General features: G+C 33.5%; 1 long non-coding RNA gene across 1 annotated transcript; it reads right to left on the reverse strand.

Moving 5' to 3' along the window:
- Positions 1 to 6,231: 6,231 nt before the first annotated feature.
- LOC110887212 lies at positions 6,232 to 8,820 on the reverse strand. The gene is made up of 3 exons (XR_002563150.2): positions 8,631 to 8,820; positions 6,854 to 6,911; positions 6,232 to 6,373 (listed from the first exon to the last, which is right to left on the reverse strand). It is a non-coding gene; the product is annotated as an uncharacterized LOC110887212 (long non-coding RNA).
- Positions 8,821 to 11,557: the final 2,737 nt, after the last annotated feature.

The raw sequence follows: 11,557 nt of genomic DNA on the forward strand, positions 1-11,557 counted from the left end.
TAGACAGTTTCTGGTTCTGTGAACAACAGTTTCTGGTCATTGCGTTTTAGACAGTTTCTGGTTCTGTGAACAACAGTTTCTGGTCATTGCGTTTTAGAAATAAAACTTTTTTTAAGTGATTTTACTCATTGCGTTTTAGGTAAACACATTTTTATGTGTATTCAGTTCATTGCGTTTTAGAGAGAACAGTTTCTTTTGTGTTTTTAGGCCATTGCGTTTTAGAAATAAGACATTTTTATGTGTTTTCTAGGCATTGCGTTTTAGAAATAAGACATTTTTAAGTGCATTATGGCCATTGCGTTTTAGAAATAAGACATTTTTAAGTGTTTTCTGGTCATTGCGTTTTAGAAATAAGACATTTTTAAGTGTTTTAGGTGCATTGCGTTTTAGGTAAAAGACATTTCTTTGTGTTTTTTGTGCATTACGTTTTAGAAAAATGTCATTTTTAGGTTTTTTTCATTGCGTTTTACGTAACTGGGGGGTTTTCTATTGCGTTTTACGCAACTAGGTTTTAATTTTTTTTAAATATAGCAATAGTATACTCGTTTTAAAGATAAAAAAACGCTCGTTTTTTTGGTGCAATTTTTATAAAAAAATAATGTCGTATGAAAAAGTTATTAACGTTTAAAAAATTGGGGGGGAATTGGAGGAGAGAGAAACTATTGTGCTGGATTGACTAGAATGCCCCTAACAAACCCACGCGCCTCTTTTTTTTTTTTTTTTTTTTGCTTCAATTTCATTCATTTAATCTTAGCCATTGATTAACTAAATGGATGGTCAAGATCACTTCCTAGTCTTCCTAGCCAAATAAACTTCCTATTGTATCTCCACCCATTAATATTATACATTATATGTATTTTTTAATACTATGTAATCTATCTATACTTTCTATAAAAAGAGAAATCCAAGTGACATAAGAAAAGCTGATGTGTCAGCGGGAGAGGGTGTCCAACAAGGCTTTTCTTATCTCATTATTACATCATAAAGCCTAATATATAAATCACTTTAATAATTTGATTTCAGACCACTGTCTTGTGTCTTGTGTATTCAAATGGTCTGGCCCACATTCGAAAGGGCAACACATCTGCTCTTCTATAAGAAAGTAGCAGATGCTGCCTTTGGCAAATGTATACCTAGCAGCAGTTGTTTTGAAAATGCGGGTAATTTGAAATTCAAAATGCATGGGGATATGTAATTTTCAATTAATGCATGTCACTCACTCAATTCTGTCAATTATCTTCTTATATAAACGTGTTCTCCACTTTTGTATTTTCAAACCACATTTCTAATGTATCTCTCCCTCAAACCCCTTCCTCTCAATACTCGGCATTTGTTCATAAAGGATAACAGAAAACTGAAGCTCTCTCTGTCCCACTTTCAGAAAAAATTTTGGGGATATGTGGTTTTCCTTGATCATGGTAATGTGATATATATGATTATGTTTGTTTTTCTTTTTGATTTTTACTAAAGTTTTGTTATCTGAGTTATGACTAAATGATGATTGTGAATGATCTGCTGCAGTTGATGATGATGATGATTGTTCTACAGTTGTTTCCAGTGTCATTGTTTCAACATCGTGTCAAGTATGTGTTTTTTGCTACTCCAGTTTTGAAATTTTGAATTCTTAATTTTGAAGTGATATACTCTAATTCTCGGTTTATATTGCAGTCTAATCCCAGTTGTTTGAAATTCATACAATCTGCTGCGGGTTATTATAGGTTTGTATTAAAAGAAGCATAAAGTTAAATTAAACACAAAGAAAGATTATTAATAATGTTCATTTAAATGATGATTACGTGTATGATTTTGGGCAGATGATGATGATGTAGAACCCGCAGTAGTTCCTACTAAACACAAGAAAGGATCTGCTACTGTTGTAAGATAACATTTTATCTTACTAGAGTAATGGTCTTTCCTGCAGATGATGATGATGATGATTGTTCTACAGTTGTTTCCAGTGTCATTGTTTCAACTTCGTGTAAAGTATGTGTTTTTTGCTACTCCAGTTTTAAAATTTTGAATTCTTAATTTTCAAGTGATATACTCTAATTCTCGGTTTATATTTCAGTCTAATCCCAGTTGTTTGAAATTCATACAATCTGCTGCGGGTTATTATAGGTTTGTATTAAAAGAAGCATAAAGTTAAATTAAACACAAAAGAAAGATTATTAATAATGTTCATTTAAATGATGATTATGTATATGCTTTTGGGCAGATGATGATGATGTAGAACCCGCAGGAAAGACCTACTAAACGCAAGAAAGGATCTTCTACTGCTGCATCTTGATCTGTTCACGAGAGATCAGGTTTCTAGAAACCTGATGTTGATGCATTGAGTACTTCCGTGGAGTTCATGGCGATTCTCGAAGATATACATTGATGCAATTTAAAGCTAAAAGCACTAAATTTGTAGTTAAAAGCACTAAATTTTTGATGTTAGGTTCGTAAATTTCTTGGTGGTGTTGTTAGATTTTAAAGTTTGGTTGTAATTTTAAGCTGAATTAGTATTATTATCTATTTTTTATTATCATCGTGTAATTGCAGATTGGGACTTTTGATGTATAAGTGAAATTGTTTTTGAGTTTAATTAGATTATGTTGATATTGTATCAATTTCTATTAGTGTATAGAGAACATCTGCTCTAAATCATCATCTGCTGATCTAACGGCTGTTTGACTTGCTACTGTTGTCAATTGCTATCATCTGTTGTTGCCAACATCTGATTGACTTGCTACTGTTGGAAACAGGAGAGGCTTAAACAGATGTTCGCAATATCTTTGTATTTCAAACTATTGCTCTATATTTAATGTCAAAGGTCTGGCCCACATTTAAGAGTGTAAACTACTGCCCATAACTAAGAAAGTATAACTTAGCAGATGTTTCCTTTGGTAAACATATAGCATAGCAGTGGTAAAAAAATTGCCGGTAATTTCAAATTCAAAATGCCTCGGGATATGTACTTTGCAATTAATGCACATCACTCAATCACTTCTTTCTTATGTTAAAGGCTTCTTATAGGTAAATGAATAGGTTATTTTTAATAATAATAATAATGTGTTTAATTTTATATTTTTCCCATGTAAATGCATTAAAAGCCTAACGACTGTCGCATCATATTCTTTAGTCATAACCGCCTTCATTGGGTATATAAAATACATTGGGCAGTGGTTTTGATCATTACCGTTTTCATCCATCTACTCAATCATCTTCAAAAGTTTGTTGACGAGATTTTCACAATGCTCTCTTCAGAATGGAAAGAAATGGGTTTCAAGTGATTGCTTACGAGATTTTCACAAGGCTCTCTGCAGAAGATATTGGCCGTTTCAAATGTCTTTCCAAGAATTTTTATAATGAATTGTCAAGTCATGCATTTCAGATGATGCATGCTCTTCGAAGAGGAGATTCAGTACAAAAGAAACTATTATCCTTTAAAGACACGTCAATTGTCATTGACGACGTAGTTGCTGGTAGTTTGAATGTTGTTAGAAGCAAAACCTTAAGTTTTCCTAACAATGTCCACCCTAGCAACTTACGTATTCTATCCTCATTTATTGGTTTGTTGTTAGTTGCAATCAAGGGATTTGCTGTCAGTTGATTCTTTGGAATCCAACTACCAGGCGCTATAAGGTTTTGTGTGATGACTACTTCAATTACAATCATCATCGAAAGTCTGATACTGGTGGAATTTATTTTAATCAGTTCAATGATCTGAAAGTGCTGAACATCAGATGTTACCGTAATGTCACTGCTGCTCGTGTTTACTCACGACGTCGTGAGTTGTTGGGATTGAACCCTACCAAAGGAACAGATAATGTAAAGCCAAAACCGGATCACATCAGTGGACTAACAATAAGCAGCAGCCTACACTTTGCTCTCCCCTTGAATGTGGCTCAAACATCTGATATGCTCCAAAGTACTGCCTATATCAACATCTGCTGACCTACAACTGCTGATCAACACAAAGACTGATGAAGATTAAAAGCCCTGCTGTTCAATCTGCTGCCTTGAATCAAGCACTGCTGATCATGACAAGTATTGTTGGGTTCACAGCAGTGGAATGATGCAGCAGCAGTTTTATTCTTTTTATGTAATATAATGTATTATTCAGTAGTTAGCAAAGCAGTAGTTGTATAGATCAGTAGATAGAGTTTGTTAGGTTGTTAGATGTCACTTTCATGGTGACGTCAGTTGAGATGCTTCAGTGGTTTGGTTTGCCTATAAATGGAGCAGTACCATGTACTGTTACATTTGATTGACTGAGTAGATTCTTCTTCTCCAGTCCAATCCTTTCATCTTGTGCAACAAACCTTGGAGTATTAGGCTGAGGGGGAGTTTAGTATTGTAAGCATGCTTGTAATCATTTGCTTTGTAATTCAATCATTTGACTTAATGTGAAGCAATTGTTTATCATACTATTCTCTTCTTTGGATTGTGTTTACAAAGTTTGTATTCATTTCCGCTGCACTTTTCACTGTTTAAATATTCTCTGAATGTTCAATTTATACAAACAAACACAATCATGAGAGCCTCCGATCCTAACAATTGGTATCAGAGCTTGGACAGTCAAATTCGATCTAACAATCAATTTGACGTAACAGTTCAGCTCACAATTCATTGATACTAAGGTTGGTCGTATTTTAGTTGAAAAACAGAGTAACGAGAAATCATGTTCAAAGTGATGACTCAAAAGCTCTGTAAAACAACCAAGATGTCAAATAAGATTCACAAATCTCATACAACTGGTGATGTCATGCACAAATCACTCATAGTTTCCAGATCTGGAAACTTATCTGGTAACTATGGGATGTTGATCTTCATTCAAAATTGATTTCAACTGCTGTTATGAAATCTGTGATGTTTTCATCATATTTTACACTAAAGTATGCACCTCAGATTAGCAAAACCTATGTTCATATAAACACTAGTGTTCTGCTAACATAGAAAGAGGGAAATAAAGCTTTAGTCAAAATTTCTTATGTGCTCAAAGGCAGGTTGAGAATCCTCAAAAGGACCAAATCAACTTTGTCAAAACACATTAAGAAAATAAGGTGTCAAAACAGTCCAAATCATACGTAGTGTGAGATCTGGTAATAAAACATGCACAAATGTGGCCAGATCTCTCAAAACATTACTTCAAAATGATTCTGGACTAAGCTTCTTCAAAATAAAATCTCTCGGTAAGTATTTCTGTACTTATGAATGGGAAGGGTAAAAAGGGAAGAAGAAAATGAACAAAACTCAAAGTGTGGCTATCTCAAAACTTTTGAATCCAAAAGAAAAAGAGTATAAGCATAAAACACTTATGAGGTCAAAGTTGGGTAAACAGTGGTCATCATGCAACTGTGTGCTTTCATCAAATACAGAAATTGTTCATGTAACAATGACATCCCCAGTGATTGACCTTAAAAGAAGAATTTACAATCAATTGACAAGAAAATGACCCCAAACAATGGTCAAAATAACTTGAGAATGATATGATCATGAACTTATTTGAAAAGCTGTCAGATCCTTTTGATGATCTTCAAAACATCCTTTAATTTTTTTAAGGTGTTTTTCTCTAAATAAAACCAGATATATATTACTTTTTACAAAATATATTTTGTACTTTTACTCATTTTTGATAGTAAAAGTTCATCTCTGGTCAGGATGCAATTTCCTTATTTTTGTGTGAAATTACTATCCTTAAATCTGATCAAAAGGAAATGGCACACATATCAAGGTCATGTTAAGCTCAAGTTTGGTTGTCACAGATCAAAAATTGATTGCAAATTGATTTTGAACTACTGAGATACTAATGTTCTAGTTCAAGTAATTAGACACAAAATGAGTAGCTTTAGTAGAAATGTCTTCATCATCTGGGATGCTAAACCACTGTCTGGAATAATGGACATTTGGCAAAAACCTTGAACAAAAATTTCTGTAGATAACTGCTGGCAATTTAATCTTGATAATATACATCTAAAATGTATTTTGTTAAGAATAGCATTTCTGGTGCTCAACAGATGTTAGATAAGATATTGTGCTTTCACAAGACAAAATCAATTCCTACATCTGAACAAGTAGATGCTAAAATTGTCACACCCCGATTTTCGGTTTGTGCGGAAGCGTATGGCGAGGTGTGACGAGAGCGGCAATCGTTACAATCAATCGAGTAAACAACATATTTGAAACATAAAAGATTGTTCATCCATACATTTGATTCAAAACCATAATTTACATTACATATGTCTTGTTTAAAACTTGAAACAATAACAACAACTTTAACTACATTATTCAAAGTTCAAAACATAACACTAAAAACGGATGACATCACAAAAGCTTGCGTTCTTGATAACCACTTGAACATATTTTCCCAAAGCCGTCCACTAATCTCCTGTAATACATGTTAATTTTGAAAACGTCAACAAAAGTTGAGTGAATTCATGTTATTTTGTTTTTGCATCAAATGAGTCTCCAAAACATTTGAAGTAATAAAATTTGTTTTCGTATAGTATGATAAAAAAAATTGTATGATCATTAGTGTGTTGCAAGGACACTAATATGTATGCCGAATAGGAGGCAACCAAACCTTGACAATTTATTGTGTGTGTCAACGACACTAGTTTGGACACAAAGGCACTCTTGACGATCGTGGTTATCGTTGTCGTTAAGAGTGGGGCTTGCCAAAACCCAAATAGATCTATCCGTTTGTTCCTCGGTACTTGTTTATTCATTAATGGCCCCTTTATTTTAACACCTATCCGCATGTGATCAAAATAGTTTCATTGTATTATCATACTATTTTTAACATGTATACATCCCCGAAGTTTAAAACTATAAACATTCAAAGTAAAAGGGGAAAACATGAACTCACAGATTTGCGTTCCGTGCAAATCTCTATTCGATTCCTTGTTCGCGGTTCGTTTCTCGACCTACAAGTGTTCTAATCTAGTTAGACACTTAGGTTTGTTTTTGTGTATCATACAAATATTCTATCTTGTATTTTGTTTTTGTGTTTTCATATATATATATAACTTCCTTGTATATATACATTTATTTTATTTTATTTGTGTTTGAATGGGCTTAATTTATGTTTTAGAATTTAAGTCCATTTTGGGTATTTGGTGCTTATGGGCCTAGCCTAAATAACTTTGTTTAAAAATATGGGTCAAGCCCAAATTAATTTGTAAGAGTGGGTCTTAGCCCAAAACATTTTATAAAAGTGGGGCTAGCCCAATTTTGACTAAAAATACATTTTAGTCCATTGTTTTGTAAAAGTGGGCCTAGCCCAAATTTTGTTTATGAGAAATGGGCATTAGCCCAATTTTAATTTATAGACCACTTTTTAAACTACATAATTTTTGGGCTAGTAAATAAAATAAAAAAAAATAATAATAATAGTAATACTTGTATTTTTATAAAAATCTAATTTTTATAAAAATTGTTACTTATGCCATTGTTGAATATTTTAGTGCATAAACTTGTGTGACGGTTCGTATTTTATTCTAGTCATTTACTACTTGTCGGTTTTATTTATCCGTATCATTTATCCCGTTTGTGTTGTCCGTCACGTTTTACCATTTGCTTTGTTTGTGCCATTTTTGTTTGTCCAAAAGTCCATATAGTCCAATAGTGTCCGAATTTGTCCATTTGTGTTTTCGTGTCCAAGGATGGACATTTTATTTCATTTTCAAGTTTATATATATTTTATTGTAATTTTTAGGGATGTGTAATAATTTTGCATTTGTTCCTACTAAAACTAACACATGATGTACACATCAAAATATATAAACTTATGATACTTGATGAATATTTTTGTAAGTACACATTTTATCCAAAAATATATACTTGTCATTTTTATTTAGAAATCTTTTTATAAAACATGGATTTATGACTTTGTCCAAAAATTGTTTAACCATGTTTAAAGACCTCAAATAATAATTTTAGTCACAAACTTCTTTGTTTAACAACTTTTAATACATCACAAAATTTATAAAAATTTTGCCATGGTTTTGTTTGAAATATGGATTTTCCCCAAGTTTATACAAAACTTGTTTTCAAATTATTTCAATACAAAACATCATCAAGTATCAATATCTATCACATTTTGTCAACGAAAGTAGCATGAACATGATATTGTTCTTAACTTTCCCAAAAAGGAAACTTTATTCCTTATTTTTGCCAAAATTTGTAAAACGAGATTTTATGAAAAACTCTTGTTTTAGATGTCTTACAAAGTCATTTGAAGCATAAATACGTATTCAAAATGTTTACTACTAACATATTTCTTGCTTTTGATCCTTTCCAGAAATGGAAACTTTATTCAACAAATTTTTCAAAAATTTATTTTCTTGTTTTTAAATGGTTTTTCACATTTTACTAGCATGCATGTTCATCAAAAACTCATGTTCATCACCTTGTTGATGAATCTTGGTTGATCCTACATGCATGTATGTAGATCATCTTTTTGAGTAAGAATAACCAAGATTCAAGTTTATTAGTCTAGATTTCTCCAAGTTCATTTCATAATCATAGAAAAATCATGGTTAAAAATAATGATTTTTAGTTGTTTCTTGTTGTTTTTCATATGTGATTATGATGAACTTGTAAAAGAAATCAAGATAGAAGTAAGACTAGTGTAGTGTTCTTACAATTTTTGCTAGGAAAATATGGATGAAGATGAGAAAATAAGATTATCCAAGGTTCCTAGTGCTTCTTCAAGTCTTGAACCCTTCTTGAATCATCCATGCATGCTTGAAATAGAGTTCTTGAGTTTGAAAAAGATGAATATGGTAGTAACTTGGTTTGGCCGATTTTTTTGAAGAGAGAGAGGAAGTTGGTATTTTGTTTGATGGTTTTGGGATTATGAAAGAGAAGGTGGAGTGTTGGAAGGTTTACTTGGATTAAAGCTACACTAATCATGCTCTCCTAGTTCCAACACAACAAGTTAAACAATGGTGGCATTGAGAGGGGCCCACCAATTCGAAAATCAGCCAAGGGAAGGGGATTTTTGCTGAATTTTTTTTTATAAAATTATTGTTTAAACTCAATACTTTAAGCATTTTTAGAACTTTGATATTTTATATAAAAATATCTACAAGGTTTTAAGCTCTAATATTTTAAAGTAATGTGACACTAGGTAAAACTAGTTCACCAAAATTTTTATTTTGTAATTCGGGTGAAAAAGTCGGTTCGGGTCCTGTACCGGGTTAAATACTGACACCGTGTTTTATTTAGATAAATACATAACAAAAATTATTTTTGCACTTGATTTATTATTCAAATAATTAATCCAACTTTTTGGACTAAAAATTTTATTATTTTTGACACGGTTCCGGTACCGGCTTTGCTGACTGGCAGTTACTGAACTAGCCGTGTAGCTTAACGCAATAAGATTTGATTGCGGATTTTGTGTCGTTTTTAATACCCATTATATTATTTATGTCAAATAATATTTATTTTTGGGTTTTTCGGACAGTTACTGTTTCGCTCTGCGGAATGCTGTACATTTCCGTAGGATTGCTGTATTATTTTGCGGACTTGGACAAATTGATTTTTAATTGGAATTTTGTAAATAATTAGACACATAATATTTTTGGACAAAGCTTTTTATAGAATATTTGTGTAGACATAACTGTATGTCTTGTTTTCATTGTGTCAGACTGTACCGCGACTAGTACTGACAAGTATCGTTTATTCGCGTTCCTATTGTTAGTCTAGGATATTGTTTCTAATCGCAACGGATTCGTTATCATACTTCACTATGATTTTAGTAATCCCTAGACTCTCAAGACTTTAATTAATTAAAATTAAGTCAAATACGCGAAAATAATAGTCGAAATAGTTGTTCAAGTTGTACGGAATTACCGGAATTTTGCCGTTTGTCACATTCTCCCCCTGTTAAAGAAAATTTCGTCCCGAAATTTTTAAATCTGCGTCCCTTCTTAGTTGAGACTTTCTTAAACAAATGAGGGTACTTCTTTTTGATTTCATCTTTTCGTTCCCATGTGAACTCGGGTCCTCGTTTCGAGTTCCATCGGACTTTGATTAGTTTGATTCGACTTCTCCTCGTTTTGTGAATCTTTGAATCTAGAACCTCAACAGGTTCTTCGATGAAATGGAGTTTGTTGTCTACACGGATTTCGTCCGGGGGAATAATAAGTGATTCATCCGAAAGACACTTTTTCAAATTCGACACATGAAAAGTATCGTGAACGTTACTGAGTGTTTCAGGCAATTTTAACTTGTAGGCGACGTTTCCAATCTTTTCCGAAATCTCATAAGGTCCTATGTATCTCGGGCTAAGCTTCCCATGCTTACCGAACCTAGCTACGCCTTTCCACGGCGAGACTTTTAGCAACACCTTGTCTCCAACCTCAAAGGACAACGGTTTGCGGCATCTGTCAGCGTAGCTTTTCTGTCTGTCTCGAGCCGCCTTGATACGGTCTCGAATTTTAAATATTTTATCAGTAGTTTCTTGAACTAACTCAGGACCTAACCGTTGTTTGTCGCCTAGTTCTGCCCAGCATACAGGAGATCGACACTTTCGGCCATATAATGCTTCAAATGGTGCGGCTTTAATACTCGTGTGATAACTGTTATTGTATGAGAACTCCACTAGAGGCAAGTGAGTATCCCAATTTCCACCTAAGTCCATCACACAAGCACGCAACATATCTTCTAGAGTTTGAATTGTGCGTTCACTTTGGCCGTCTGTTTGGGGATGAAAGGCCGTGCTCAAATTTAATTGGGATCCAAAGGCCTTTTGAAAAGACTGCCAAATCCTTGATATAAAACGACCGTCTCGGTCAGAGATTATCGACAAAGGTACACCATGTCTTGCTACAATTTCTCTGAGATAGATTTTAGCTAACTTTTCAGTACTATCTTTTTCCCGGATAGGCAAGAAGTGAGCTGACTTGGTTAATCGGTCGACGATTACCCAAATCATGTCGTGACCACGAGAAGTCCTGGGTAATTTAGTTACGAAATCCATAGAAATATGTTCCCATTTCCAATTAGGGATTTCGGGTTGTTGTAGCAATCCAGAAGGTTTTTGGTACTCGGCCTTAACTTTAGCACATGTTAGACATTTTCCAACATATGTCGCAATATCACCTTTGATATTAGGCCACCAATAAAATTCCTTGAGATCGTGATACATCTTATCTGTTCCAGGATGTATCGAATACTTGGATTTATGAGCCTCGTCAAGAATTAGGTCTCGAAGACCACCAAAACGAGGAATCCAAATTCTATTCATGAAATATAAGGCTCCGTTCTCTTTCGACTCTAATTGCTTTTCCATACCTCTAAGCATTTCTGCTTTGATATTTTCTTGTTTTAATGCTTCTTGCTGAGCATTAAGAATTCGAGAGGTAAGGTCGTTATGAATTGTAAGCCTTAAAGATCGCACACGCAAAGGTTTAACTCGTTCTTTTCGACTTAGAGCATCCGCGACAACGTTCGCTTTGCCCGGATGATATTTGATCTCACAATCGTAGTCATTCAACAATTCGACCCATCGTCTTTGGCGCATATTTAACTCTTTCTGGTTAAATATATGTTGTAGACTCTT

The sequence above is a fragment of the Helianthus annuus genome, chromosome 11 (assembly GCF_002127325.2).
Source record: "Helianthus annuus cultivar XRQ/B chromosome 11, HanXRQr2.0-SUNRISE, whole genome shotgun sequence".
Taxonomy (NCBI): domain Eukaryota; kingdom Viridiplantae; phylum Streptophyta; class Magnoliopsida; order Asterales; family Asteraceae; genus Helianthus; species Helianthus annuus.